Source organism: Ailuropoda melanoleuca, chromosome 11 (assembly GCF_002007445.2).
Source record: "Ailuropoda melanoleuca isolate Jingjing chromosome 11, ASM200744v2, whole genome shotgun sequence".
Taxonomy (NCBI): Eukaryota; Metazoa; Chordata; class Mammalia; order Carnivora; family Ursidae; genus Ailuropoda; species Ailuropoda melanoleuca.
This window is the reverse complement of record NC_048228.1, coordinates 46,518,500-46,534,339: the sequence shown is the minus strand read 5'-3', so window position 1 is coordinate 46,534,339 and position 15,840 is coordinate 46,518,500. Positions and strand designations below refer to the sequence as shown.

Below are 15,840 nucleotides of genomic sequence, written 5' to 3'. Positions count from 1 at the left end.
AGAGTAATAGTTACCAGAGGCTGAGGGAAGGAGCAAATGGGAAATTATTTTTTAATGTATATAAAGGCTCAGTTCTGCAAGATTAAAAGAGTTCTGGAGATGGATGGTAGTGAAGGCCTACAACAATATGAATATACATAATAATACTGAACTGCACAATTAAAAATTGTTAAGATGGCAAATTTTATGTTATGTGTATTTTACAATAAAAAATTAAAATGCAGATGCTAAAATGCTAACATCCAGCTATTCCAGAATTCATCCAGCTATTCCAGAATACTTATTTTATTTTTGTAAAACATCAAATTTTAAGAAATGTTACAGAATTCTCAGTTGTCAATAAATGTTTGTGAGAACTGTCCAAAACCCCACATTATAACATGAAAAGCCCTCAAATGAATAATCACAATAAAATATGGTGTGTATTATAAAGAGGACAAGTCTGTAGAAAAGTGACCAAGCCTAGTCTAAGGGCAGGATAATCTTCCAGAGGAAGGTAAAGAAGATGAGGAGTAAGGGATATGTGTTTAAGGCAGAGGGAATATCTGTCCATAGACCCAAAAGCAAAAGAGTCCATCACATAACAGGAATGAAAAATGTTCATTGTGTTCTGAAATTGAAGTGTGGTACTCAAGTGTAAGAGGCAAGACTAGAGGCTCAGGAAGGAACTAGTATGAGGAATATCTTATAAGTCACTTTAGGAAGATCAGATCCTCTCAAGGGCAGAAGTCAGCCATTGAAGGACTTGAGTGGGGAACTGGCATGTTAGGAGTCTCTGGCTGTAATGTAGAAGGAGCAAGCCTGAAAACAAGGAACTCAGCTAATTGTATTAATCCAGGTAAGAGGTGATATTGGCTGGACTAAGATAGTGGAAACAAAAATGGGTACAAGTGGACAATAACTTCAGCTAATTAACAAGTGGCAGAGTCAGAAAATGGTGACTGTTGGGGCACCCAGGTGGCTAAGTGAATTGAGCGACTCTTGATTTTGGTTCAGGTCATGATCTCAGGGTCATGAGATGGAACCCTGCATCGCTGGCCTCCACACTGTGCATGGAGCCTGCTTAAGATTCTCTCTCTCCCTCTGTCCCTCCCCCCACTCTCTCTCTCACTCTCTAATAAAAAAAAAAAAAAGAAAAGAAAATGGTGACAATCTGTGGTAAGAGCAAGGAGTTAAGAATGATGACAACGGCTAACTTATTAAAAAGGCTTGTCATGGGGCGCCTGGGTGGCACAGCGGTTAAGCGTCTGCCTTCAGCCCAGGGCGTGATCCCGGCATAATGGGATCGAGCCCCACATCAGGCTCTTCCGCTATGAGCCTGCTTCTTCCTCTCCCACTCCCCCTGCTTGTGTTCTCTCTCGCTGGCTGTCTCTATCTCTGTCGAATAAATAAATAAAATCTTAAAAAAAAAAAAAGGCTTGTCATGTCCAAGGGGTTGCTCTAAACATGTTACATAAGTCATCTCGTTTAATTATCACAATAATTAGGTGTTTACTAATTTAGAAATGCTGGGGAATATGTGGATAAGAAATAGTAGAAATGGGGCTTCAATCAAAGACTGTTCACTCCATGCTCCTAAGTACTCCCAGTTTCTCTTCAGCTGGGTAGATGATATAGTCATTTATTAGAGAAAAATGAGAGAAGATGGGCTGGGAAAGAGGGTCCAGATAATGAAAATATTTGTAAAACACTTTAATGGAAATAGATGTTCTATATAATTCATTAGTTTCAGGATCTAAATGCTGAAAGAAGTTTCACCATTTCTCTTAAGTAGGTCAATTATCAAAAGCATTTAATAATAAACAGCAAATGGAAGGTAATTCTATTTACCAGTGTTTCTCAGCCTAACTGCAAATCAGAGTCACCGGTAGAATTTTAAAAATCTTGACATGCCTGGACTTGTATAGTAAATATATGTGTAGTAAATATATGGAGAAGTATCTGTATTTTTCTGAAACTTCTTAGAGATGCCAGGGCTGCAAGCCACAATTATATAGAATTTATGCCAGGGTTTTTCACAATAAGAGAGCAAGATTGCTGGCATTAGGAATCTAGGAGTGGGAGTGCTTATTAAAATGCAAATTTTCAGTACATTCCCATGCTTTCTAAATCGGAATATCTGGGAGTGTGGCCAGAAACTACATTTTAACTGGCTTCCCAAGTGATATTTCTATACAATAAACTTTGACAACTATTAGTATATGGTGTTTTTCTGCATTTGTATTACAGATATTTTAATAATAAAAACTATATCATCACTCTTCCATATGTGTAGCACTGATACTATCCATTGAGGACATACCATTTTAGCATCAAATAGTTTTCTGTTCCTTCTTGTTAACTGTTTAAAAGCATAAAGCTTCATTTCTCATCATTCCTGAATTAGTTATTATTGAGTGAAAGACAGAACACAAATCCTTGAATCCACAGGAACTGGTACTTGTTAACAGTGTTCCAAACGATTTTGCGTGTCAGAACTATACTATGCTGATTCATAATAAATCTAGGCCATGGCAAGTTTACAGGATCTCTTTCCAAATAAGGCTTCCACAGAAAACATGTGTCAGATTTGTTTTTCTGTGTCAGAACAATGAGCACAATATGAATGGATTTCTACTCCTTTGATCCTCCAAAATATTTGTTGTTTACTGCTCACGGACTTTCAAGTCCCCCCTTAGTTGGCCTCCTGTGTGTCCATTAGTTAGGGCTGTCAGGTACAGCGATGCAGGATACACACTGCATAACTCCAGGGAGCACCATTCATACTGTAGTCCACGATGTGCAACTTGGTGCCAATTTTCAGGGGCAATACGTATACCCCATGGGAATTTTAAATTCTAAATTATGTCTTGCTTTACTATTTCCTATTCCATCACATTATAAAGCATGGGCATTACTTGAAAAGGTAGATGTAAATTTGTTGTCTAAAATAACTTAAAAGCTCATAGGTAAATAAAAGAAAAGCAAGACACATATTCACCAAAATGAAATTTGGTTCAGAGGAAAAAAAGTGATAAAGACTGTTGCTTCTGATTACAAAAAAAGTGTATACAATTTTCAAAAATATTACATTTCTTTAAAGTAAATGTAAAGTTCTGGTTTTTCCTTAATTTGGCTTTAACTTAAAATGTAAGGATTTAAGATTGTCTATTTTAATTTTGACTGCTTAAAGTGTTAAGTAGATAATTTTTAACTCATTCCTACAGCAATAATGTTTGTTATCACAGAATTGAGGTCCTACTTAGAGAATGTTTTCTATTACAGAAATATCTGTTGTGAGATTAAGTAAATGTTTTTTATCAGATTCCACTATAAAAATCACCACTTTATATTTACATTCTAATAAGAAGATGATGGTATGTCTCAACTGTTTTAAGAAATTTGATGTATTATTACCATTTAGAAATATCTAATTAAAAGAATTCTAATTCTTAAAAAAAAAACAGGTTTTTCTCTTTTACTTTTGACTTGTTTTGCTTTTTTAATCTTCTAAGTACAAAAGTTTTCTAAATAAGAGTTTAAATGTGAAATACTCATAACTAAAAGACAGTACTACATTTTAACTTCTGTCAGTTTAGAGTAATTATATTTTCATGACCATATATTTTAACATTTTATTTTATTCAATTAGCATGGGATTATGCAAAACAGATTTTACAGTATTTATTGAACATAGTAACCAAAAGTGGGTCAAACATTTTGGATAATAAAAGACATAATTTACAAGCCCATAAACTCCCATTTTATGAAGTACTATCATTTTAATTTCAGAGTGTTGAGGTGAAGACAAATACATTAATGGTTTTGGACCCAAAAATATATTAAATATTGATAGTTAAAATCAACACTTGCTTATTTGGGAACCATGAGTCCATGAGATCACCACCCCACACACACTTATTTTGTCCTCTCCAGCTACATGCTTCATTGTTACTTTTTTTTAAAGATTTTATTTATTTGAGGTAGGGAGAGACAGAGGGAGAGAGAATGGGAGAAGCAGACCCCCCACTGAGCATGGAGCTAGATGCAGATGTGGGGCCTAAGATCATGACCCAAGCTGAAGGCAGACGCTTAGCCAACTGAGCCACCCAGGCACCCCTTCATTGTTACTTTTACATTATCAACCATTCTGTGAGTGGGGAAAGAACCTACTACGTGCCCCACAGTGTGGAAGGCAGGTACTTTTATGAAATCAGGAGGGGAATGAGAAGAGGCAAAACATAAATGGGACAATTTTGTTACCACTTGGCAGCTCTAATAAGCTTAAGGAAATATATGACATCGTTGATTAAAGGTACGCTTGGGGATTTTTTTCCATATTTCATACATTCATTCTGATTCTCCCACAATAGGAACGACTGCTTGATTATTGGAGATATTTTCATGAATACGGAATTTCAAATACCAGTAAACAGTGGAACCTACCCTGTAGGGAAAACGTATACTAGATTTCTAGTAGACGAAATGTCCAGTAGAATATGCCTATTCTGGCACAGGGAAAAGCTTCTTGTGTAGAGGTGAAATAACATTTGTTCTCCCGAGCACTCAACATTACTGCTACAGTGACACACAAGACAACTCACAGGAGAAGAAGAGCACGAAGGTAAAGCTCCTTCAGTCATTTCCAATGGGAAATAGTTTCTGTTTGCTAACTGTTGTGTATCTAAAGAAGCGGAATGCTCAGTTTTTTGGCTTTATGACTTTGTTTTGCCTTTGCTCTTCCTCAAAGTGGTTTCATTCACATTATATACCCTCAATAAATATTTACCAAATGGATGAGCCAGTGTGTATTTTGAAGACTTGCTTGTGATTAAAGGCACTGGACGGTACTATGTGAGCCAGAGTCGTACTGAAGAAGCAGTGTCATGGGCCAGGTGTGCGAGGAACGCCATGGTCCCCTCATCTGCAAAGTGCCTCCCTACCTCTTGGGTTGTTGTGAGCATTACTCTGGACCACAACTCTTTAGGAGAGTATTCAGCACCGAACAAACCCTGGATGGTTGCTAAGGTCACTATACTGTTATCTGTGTTGCAAGAGCTGATGCCTCACGTGAGGCCACAGTGAGTTGGATGCTCCATTTTATGACTAAAAGGATTTTCACTGAGTATCCAGTCAGAGTGTGCCACTTTTCAGCCAAAAATTCAGTGGCTTCCTCAGACCAGGCTCTGTCTGGGCTTGCTGTGACAGAAGAAGAGACACAGATACTCAGAATAAGGGTGTAACCATTTCATGCCCATTATATAGAACTAACAAATTATTACTAATCTTGCAGTCAGTTCACAGACCAGCCCCTTATCACAGTTCACGTATAGCAGGAGCGGAGGCTTCCTTCACTTCCAGTCACCCCATCCAACCACTCATCAAGTTATGACAATGTTACCTTCAAATATTTCTTGAATAGTGTTTCTCAAATTTTAATGTACACATAAATCACTTTAGGATCTTGTTAAAATTCAGTTTCTGTTTGGGTCGGTCTGGAGTCAAACACATTTTAAAAACTCAAAACAACTGAGTATGGTATCCAGACCAAAAAAAAAAAAAAAAGTAGTTTATTACCAGCACTCCAGAAATCAATTGCAGTGGGGGCTGAATTGTGGTCCCCAAAGATAATAGGTCTAAGCCCTAGAACTCATGAATATCATCTTATATTGTAAAGGTTTGATAGACATAATTCTATTAGGGTCTTGAAATGAAAAGCTTGTCCTGAATTATCTGGCGGGGGTCCTAAATACCATCCCAAGTGTTTACAGAGACAAAGGGAGATCAGACACACACAACGAAGACCATGTGAAAATGGAGGCAGAGGTCCGAGGAAGGCAACCACAAGAACCAGGCAGAGGCAAGGAATGAATTATCCCCCTAAAGCCTACAGAGGAAGTGTGGACCTGCCAGCACCTTGATTTGGGATTTCCACACTCCAGAACGGGGCGGGGCGGGGGGGAGAATAAACTTCTGTTGCTGTAAGTCACAAAATCAATGACCATTTCCACAACAGCAATAGGGAACAAATATACCGGCTTTCATTCCTTTTTAAATAAAATACACTTCATCCTTCAGTGTCATTAAAATTCATGTCCTTTTCTGAGAACACTTTCTGAGAACCTGAAGAAGATGGGTGAAAGTCCCTTGTATGATATCCTCACATTACTGCATGATATAACTTACTCATTTTTCTCATGTTACTTTTCAGTTTTAGATATGCTTATATATTTAGCAGTGAGATATTTCTGTATCTCAATGACTAGGACCATTTACTTAATTCATCAACTGTGGTAATTCGGTAATTGGCTCAGCACTTTTGCACTAAGCCTATGAATAAGTATAGCATTTGATTCTTCTAAATAATCCCTGGTTGTAAGTAATATTTGAATAATCTCTTCTAATATAAAAGTAAAGAAGGTAATCTAAATTTCTTGCTGTATTGTTTTCTATGCTGCTTATCACAAATTACCAAAATTAGAAGCTTAAAACAACACAATTTATTATCTTACAGGTGTGTGGGTCAGAAATCTGACATGGGTCTCCGGCTGAAATCAAAGTATCAGGAGGGCCGTGTTCCTATCTGCAGACTCATAGAGGAAATCACTCTGCCTCCCTTTTCTTGTTTCCAGTGGTTGCCCACATTTCTTGGCTCAGGGCCTTCTTCCTCTTTAGTCAAAGGCAGAAAGTTACATCTTTCTGACTTTTCTTCAGTAGTCGCAGCTCCCTTCCTGATGACCGCTTTTAAGGGCCCTTGTGATTATACTGGGCTGACCCAGACAGGATAATCTCTCCCATCTCTAGGTCCTTAACTTCAGTCACAAACTTGGAGTCCCTTTGCCATGTAAGGTGGTGTATGCTAGAGATTCAGAGGTGGACGTCGTGGGGGGAGGGCATTATTTGCTAACCATACCTGCTATATGGTATTTCTAGTTTTTCAACCTAGTTTTGGTGATGAGGGTTTTGATATTTCCCATTACTTTTAGAAAACGGCCTTTTTGATTTTTTTTTATCTTAACTGTATTTTCTAAAGTCACTCACTTAAAAAGTTCTTATTTAAAGCATTACTCATCCAAATGTTTTATCTTTTTATATTGCTTCTAAATACAATTCTAGGCTCTCAACTATTTTGAGAATCATTACTGTTGGGGTAATTTTTATACTGGAATTATTGTTTTTCTGAAGAAGGGAAGCATAATTTTAAAACTTACAGCCATCATGCTGTACACTACACCCCCAGAACTTGTCTATAGCTGGAAGTTTGTACCTTTGCCCCACCTTCACCATTTTGCCCATTCCCAACCCCCTGCTTCTGGCTACCACCAATCTGTTCTGTTTTTATAAATTTGGGTTTTTTAGATTACACATGTAAGTGAGATCAAACAGTAACAGCCTTTCTCTGTCTGACTTATTTCAGTTAGCATAATGCCCTCAGGGTCCATCCACATTGTTACAGATGGCAGGATTTTCTTTTTTGTGACTGGATAATATTTCAGTGTGTGTGTATAAATAAATAGATACACACACACATATATATATACATATATGTATATGTATATATATATTTATATATATATATATATATATATGCACTGCATTTTCTTCATTCATCTGTCAATGGACACTTAGGTTGTTTCAATATCTTGACTATTGTGAATAATGCTGGAAGGAACGTTAGAATGCAAATATCTTTTCAAGATAGTGATTTTGTTTCCTTAAGATAATGACCAGAAGTGGAATTGCTGGATCGTGTCATAATTGTATTTTTAACTTTCTAAGGAGACTCCATACAGTTTTCCAACTTAGATTTCTACCAACAGTACACACGGATTCTCTTTTCTCCACACCCTCACCAATACTTGTTTTCTCTTGCTCTTTTGGTACTCGCCATTATAACAGCTATGAGGTGTTAATCTCATTGGGGTTTTGACTTGCATTTTCCTGATGACCAGTGATGCTGAGTACCTTTTCAATTATCTGGGTGGTCACTTGTATGACTTCTTTGGTAAATGTCTTTTTAGTTTCTCTGCTCATTTTTTTTAAAGAGTTTATTTATGTATTTGACAGAGAGAAAGAGATAGCCAGCAAGAGAGGGAACACGAGCAGGGGGAGTAGGAGAGGAAGAAGCAGGCTCCCACCAGAGCAGAGATCCCAATGCGGGGCTTGATCCCAGGACCCTGGGATCATGCCCTGAGCCAAAGGCAGACGCTTAACGACTGAGCCTCCCAGGCACCCATTTCTGCTCATTTTTTAACTGGATTTTTTAAGGGTTTTGTTTGGGGGGGGCTTCTTGTTTGTTTTGCTATTGAGGTATATGAGGCTTTATGTTTTGAATATTAATCACTTATCAGATACATGGTTTATGACTATTTTCTCCCATTCTATAGATTGTTTTTTCATTTTGTTGATATTTTCCTCTGCTGTGCAGAAGCTTTTTAGTTTGATGTAGTCCCACTTGCTTATTTCAGCTTTTGTTGCCTTTGCTTGTGGAGTCAAATCCAAAAAATCGTTGCCAAGACCTAGAGCTTACCCCCTACATTTCCTTCTAGGAGTTTTATGATTTCAGGTCTTACACTCAAGTCTTTAATCTATTTCGAGTTATATGTATGTGCATATATGATAGAAGATACAGTTTCTTCTTCTGCATATGGCTGTCCAGTTTTCCCAACACCATTTGTTGAAGAGACTGCCCTTTCCCCCATTGTATATTCTTGACTCCTACAGCATAAATTAATTAACCATTATACATGGTTTTATTTCTGGGCTCTTCATTCTGTGCCATTGGTCTATGTGTCTATTTTTATGCCAACGCCTTACTGTTTTGAGTACTATAGTCTTGTATTATAGCTTGAAGTCAGAACATGTGATTCCACCAACTTTGTTCTTGTTTCTCAAGATTGGTTTGGTTATTTGAGGTCTTTTGTGATTCCATACAAATTTTAGGATTTTTTTCTATTGCTGTAAAAAATGCCATTAGAATTTCGATAGGGACTGCACTGAATCTGTAGATTGCTTTGGGTACTATGGAAAATTTAACAATATTAATTCTTACAAACCATGAGTATGAATATCTTTCAATTTATCTGCGTCTTCATATTTTTCCATCAATGTCTTATTGTTTTTAGTCTACAGATTTTTCATTTCATTGGTTAATATTACTCTTAGGTATTTTATTCCTTTTGATGTAATTCTAAATGGGATTATTTACTTCATTTCCTTTTTTTAAATTAATTTTTCAGTTCAAGTATAATTAACGTAGAGTGTTATATTAGTTTCAGGTAGACAACATAATGATTCAACAATTCTACACATTTTTCAGTGTTCATAAGGATAAATGTACTCTCAATCCCCTTTATCTATTTCACTCATCTCCCAATGCTCCTCCCTTCTGGCAACCACGAGTTTGTTCTCTGTATATAGGAGTCTGGTTTTTGTTTGTCTCTTTTTTATATTTGCTCATTTGTTTTGTTTCTTAAATTATACATATGAATGAAATAATATGATATTTGACTTTCTGTGACTATTTCACTTAGCATTTACCCTTTAAATCTCTTCATGTTGTTGCAAATAGCAAGATTTCATACTTTTTTATGGCTAAGTGATATTCCTCTGTGTGTGTGTGTGTGTGTGTGTGTGTGTGTGTGTGTGTGCGTGTACCACATCTTCTTCATCCATTCATCTACTGATGGACACTTGGGTTAATTTTTCTTTCTTATAGTTTGTAGGGTACATATAACTTTTAGTGGTACTATTTTAAAATGTTTAGTAACTTCTTAGGTGATCTCTTTTGAGGTGAATAATAAGAATTACCCTATTTTTCTAAATTAGCAAGCTGAGATGGAGATATTGGCCTTATCAGTACCTGTCAAAAGTGGGGGGAAAGCCAAAATTAGAGGTAGGAAATATTTTGCCTGTAATTTTTTTTTTACTTCTTTAAATCTTATTGCCACCAATTTATTGATTCATTTTTTAACATATTAACTGTATATGTTGCCTAAATGTTAGAGAAAACTAGCAGACTCCCATCTGCTAACATTTTAGGTATGTGGATGCTTGTGCTTGTCCCAAATTCATAAATTCATCAAAATCCATTAATTCCTCTCTTCCAGTGAGCCTATCCTGTTCATCCCAGCCCACAGTGATATGGTATTACTTCCAAAGACTTAAACTGCTCATCTGATATATTGTGCATTTGATGCTGCCTATGAGATGCCTTGAACTATTCATCATTTTTATTTCATTAAACGATTTTTCCAGATGGATTGTGAGCTACTTTGTGGCAAATGATAGACATTATGTTTCTTCACACTTCTTTTGTGCTCATCATACTATTCTGCCCACTGTAGGGAATTAGAGTACATTTGTTTATTGGTCAACAGTATCACATCCTCATCCTCATCATCATTATCAGCATCTTCAGTAAGCATGTACTGAGAAAATGACAAGTCATTATGTAGAACAGCAAACAATGTCTTCAAAAATGCTTAACACATTTTTCTTGCATCATACACAGGGAAGAAAATACCATCTCTTGGACTGGGGAATTCAAGGGCCAGTTACAAGCACAAAAAGGTTGTGTGACCTAATGGAAATTTCAAGAAATTGAAAAAATCAGGAGATCTGCCCCCCACCCCCAATCCCTTCAGGCCTTCACTAGCAAATTACTTTAGGCAAGCCGGGTCATATTGACCATTGCTCTGTTCCTCATCTTCAGAATTGCCACTATGGTGGGGTGCCTGGGTGGCTCAGTCTATTAAGCATCCTGACTCTTGATGTCAGCTCAGGTCTTGATCTCACAGTCATGAGTTCAGGGTCATAAGTTTAGACCTCATGTTGGACTCCACATGGAGCCTACTTAAAAAAAAAAAGGGGGGGGGATTGCCACTATGGTAATTTCTTTCTTGTATACACCATTAGGCTCTCCTCTGGGCAAAATGAGAAAATACAAGATAATTTACTTTAAAAGGTAAATAAATTCCTTATAAAAACCAAATTCTTGTTCACAGTCATCTTAAAATCACATTCTCAGATAAGAATTCCCAAGAGGGCAGTGCCTGGTTGGCTCAGTAGGTTAAGAGTCTGCCTTTAGCTCAGGTCATGACCCTGGAGTCCCAGGATCAGAGTCCCAGCAGGGAGTCCCACATTGGGCTCCCTGCTCAGCAGGAAGTCTGTTTCTCCCTCTGCCCCTCACCCCACTTGTGCTCTCTCACTCTGTGACTCTCTTTCAAGTAAATAAATAAAAAATTTTTAAAACGGTCTAAAAATAAAAAGAATTCCCAAGAGGATAACTGGTTTTAAAAGACATTTTCTGTGGAATTCCCATTTTAAAAATCTCCCTGAATGTGTTTCAAAGTAATTAAAACCCCTGCTCTCCTTTGCAGAGCTACACTAGAGCAACTCATTTGCCCTCCTTGTTTCTGAGACCTTGAAGTCCCTGGGAAACATTCAAGAATGATCAGGGTCCTGACAAGGGAAAACCAAGCTCACTGTGAAGCTTAATGTATCTTAATTATTATCCTTATCCCCACTGTACAGATGACCAAACTGCCTTACAGGATTGTGGTGAATTGCAAATGAGATAACTTTGTGCAAACCCTGATGCAAAAGCTTAATGGTTTTAGAGGCTTAAGTCGGGAAAATTTAAAATGTTCATCTCTTAATCTATTTTTTGTTGATGTTATAAGAAGTGTACGTTTTATGAAAAATGCACAAATTTGCCACTTCAGATTTGAGTGATCCACATTCAAATTAACGTTTCTCATAATCAAAATGTGTAAACTGAACTAGATAGTGTGTGCTATGCTTTAATCTCCATTAATTAATAAGATACAGCAGATACAGATAAGCATCTGCCTTCAGCTCATGTCATGATCCTAGGGTCCTAGGATTGAGCCCTGCATCGGGTTCCTTGCTCAGCAGGGAGCCTGCTTCTCCCTTTCCCTCTGCCTGCTGCTCCCCTGGCTTGTACACACTCTTTTTGTCCCTCTCTCTCCCTCTGTCAGATAAATAAATAAAATATTTTAAAAAGTTATAGCATTAAGTACTTATATGGCTATGTCTGTGAAAAAAAGATTACCATTTTGATGGACTTTAAAAATGCTTAAACAATTCATACAGGCAGAAAGGACATAGATAACTTGATATTTTAAATTGACATCAATATAAGTAGACAAGCTGGTGTTTTGGCCAAAGGTAAATGCTACTTTATTTTGGCATAATTATCATAGTTTAGAACAAAAGTATTTTACAAGGGCAGATAATAAAGACAAACACACATTTATTATTTTTTTTAATCTTGAGATCACAATTTTGTATTTGCACATTACCCTTTAAACCACATCCTGCATGTTTTGGATTTCAGAGAGTTTAGAATTAAGGGAAGTTCTTTTTATCTAATGCTTATTCTCAAAGTTTGTTTTGATTTTTTTTTCCTTAGCATGATACATAAAAGTTTTGAGTTCCTTTAAAGATTCTCTGGATTTATAAGCAAAGGAAGAAGAGGATTAAGATGATTTTATTTTTATTTAATAGTTATTAAGCACACAAGTTATTCCAGAATTTTTGGAAAATACCAAACTAAAATAGCTTCAGAATATGTGTTTGCCTTTTAGATTTTTAGATTCAGATGTCTAACCAATCCTGCCACCTTCCTTTTACAGAAGAATTGAGCCATGGAAAACTCAGGTTATTTATCTGTGGTCATAGAGCTGTCTAATGGCAGAACTGGGAATAGACACTGATGTTTTCAGTCCCACCCAGTCCAGATTCTTTCCACTATACCAAACTGCCACTCATGGCAACTAAATGTTTCCAAGAAGGATAAATATGTAATTATGCATTAGAATGTAGGAACACTGGGGGCAAGGATGGTGTTTTGTTCATCCATGTGCCCAGCATGTAATAACAATAAACACTTCATAAATACATGTTGAATAATTGAGTGGCTGACCTGTGCTCATTTAACTCTATTACATGGCATAGGAATCAGTGCATCATCTTTGACTGAGTTAAACATCTTAATTGAAGCCTAGCTGTTCAATTAGCCTTCATTTTGTGGTCTCACTGGCATAAAGGCTGCAAATTCTTCCTATCTCAGAGGAAATGACCACCTCTACAACACTGGTCTCAAAAATCCTAATGCTCAAAATGACCATACAAAGGTCCCTGTACTGCTCTCATTTTACAACCCCTTAAGTTAATATTCCAACACAGCCCTGACTCTATTGTTATGCTGCCTAAATGAGCAGATAAGTCCTCACAAACTCAGCAATTTCTATCATAATAGGGTCCTTTAGTTAGATTTTTAAGAAACCAAGTAAGTAATTGAAAAATTACAAAACCAAAATGTAAGTTACATCTAAGGCAGTATTATGTCTATATTTTGATCTAAATCCAAAAAATATATTTGATTCCCAGACAACTAAAACTTGTGTGACAACCTTCACCGATAGGACTTTAAGGTAATAATTCAGGCAAATGGGTACCATCTTTTAAAATGAGGACTTTTATCCCAAATCCCAAGGTAGACCCATCATGAACTAGGCTGAACTACATAAAAGGTGCTTTTTTTTCTATACTAGATTTTGTCCTAAGTGACCTAAGACACTTGAAGTAGATTGAGAGGCCTTTTTCCTGTCTCCTTTTCCCCTAAGCCCTCTCCTAAATCTTTGCTTGCCAGTCTGATAAGAAAGTCTGGGCAAGAAAACAAGCCAGAATTTCTTTCTAAGGACAAGAGGAAACAAGAGGGAACTAGCCTCATGTATTTACCCTAGTCTCTCAGTGTGCAAGCGAAGAGAAGAGACTACAGCCCATGACTCCTCTGCTGGACACACATCCTGGAATACATCACTTGTTCTTGGGGGTGGTATGAGGAAGATGATTGCTGGGGAGGGAGAGCTGGGGGACTTTGGCTGAATCTCACTCTGGACCGAGTCAATAAATTATATGTAGATGAGAAGAGGCTGTAGCATACTCTTGGGTGATACCCATAGATTACTGAGCTCTAATCCTGGCTCCACCACCTACTGTATGGGTGAACTTGACAAAGTTAAATATTTACCAGTTCTATCACAGGCACTAGGGAACTGTTGGCATCTCTTTCCTTTTTCATATCACTGGATTTCTTTGCTAGGAGGGTGACAGACTGGCAGTAGTATATAAATGCTGAAGAAAAGTGGGCTCAGGAATCAGACAGACTTGGTATCTAGTTCCAGCTCTGTCGCATAACTGGAAAATTACTTCTCTTAAGTCACAGTTTTCTAATCAGTAAAATGGATGTGATAAGTGTGCTTGCTTAGTAAGTACACTGAGTGTTAGATGAAATAATGCATGTAAAGTGTTTAGCATGACCCAGTTTCATCATTCGGTAAATATTAGATTTTAATAACAAGAGCCAAAGCTTGGGTGTGAGCTTAAATGGGATGGGGGAAGTGGAGGCCTTTCAGCCAGCTATGATCTTAGATTCAAGCTTAGTTCAGACACCTAAGTAACATGGTCTCTTCATGTGATCGAGTCTAAGTTCTTAGGCTGTGACACCAGGTTTTGCCAACAAAGCCTCCAAGCAGTCACAAATGTGTGCCAGCCTTAAGTTTGTATTTCATTCAGACTCTGCTGGAGCAGGTAGTGGATAAGTTTGAGGGTCTGGGGTATTCTACCCAAATACAATATTATTACCATATCTTTAACCGTAATGTAGGTTAAATGTTAACACATTGCGAAAAACAAACAGAATTTCACTTTTCAAACAAATAGAATTTATGTCTTCTGTGCTCATGTTGGTTGCAGGAGTCCTCACCCTGAAGGCTTAAGGCCAAGTCTTCACCCTATTTACGCATCTCGGTAGTCCCTTCTGCTTTATCCTCTGTTCCCATCACAGCCCATCTGCTCAGACCCACACTGTCTTCTCTAGGAGACTTTTCAGATTCTCCAGTGATGTCTTTATTTTATTTTTTTTAAAGATTTTATTTATTTATTTGACAGAGATAGAGACAGCCAGCGAGAGAGGGAACACAAGCACGGGGAGTGGGAGAGGAAGAAGCAGGCTCATAGCGGAGGAGCCTGATGTGGGGCCCGATCCCATAACGCCGGGATCACGCCCTGAGCTGAAGGCAGATGCTTAACCGCTGTGCCACCCAGGCGCCCCCAGTGATGTCTTTAAATTAAAAATCTGATCATGGTATGCATAAAGCTACCCAATGACTTCCTATTGCATTTATATCAAACTGAAAGCCATTCTTTGAGCCCATTTGGCCTACAGAATTTGACTATTTCCTAATCCCAAAATTTATCCCATGTCATTCCTTCCCTAACCCATTCTTTGCTCTCAACTGTAATCCAGCCACATTGACTTTTTTTCTGTTTCTTGAACAAGCCAGGCTATTTCCTGTATGAGGGTCATTGCACTTGCTTTTCTTTCGGCCTAGAATGTTCTTCCCTTGCAGTTTCTCATGACTTTCTCACTATTCAAGTTTCAATTAAAACACTTTCTTCTCCAAGAGGCCTGATTTAAGTTCCCTATCTGAAGTAACTAGGCCCTTTCTAGTTAATATCAACTTTACTGTTCTCACAGTGCAATATCTTTATCTGCAATTATTTGCTTACATATGCATGGTTCTTCTTTCTCCATTAAAAAAAACAAGCAGTCTATTTAGAACAGGAATCTTATTTTATTCACCATTATCACCAGTTCCTAGAACAGTAACTTGCTCATGGACTATCAATAAATATTCATTAAATGTGAGAATTAATGAATGGCCTGAAATCTTCCATTAATAGTAGGTTGGTCTTGGGACGCCTGAGTGACTCAGTCAATTAAGCTTCTGGCTTTGGCTCAGTTCATGATCCCAGGGTCCTGGGATGGAG

General features: G+C 37.5%; 1 protein-coding gene across 1 annotated transcript in view; it reads left to right on the top strand.

The window, feature by feature from the left end:
- The window catches only part of CFAP299 (cilia and flagella associated protein 299), a 566,830-nt gene that overhangs the window by 463,910 nt on the left and 87,080 nt on the right, over window positions 1-15,840 (top strand). The window lies entirely within an intron of this gene.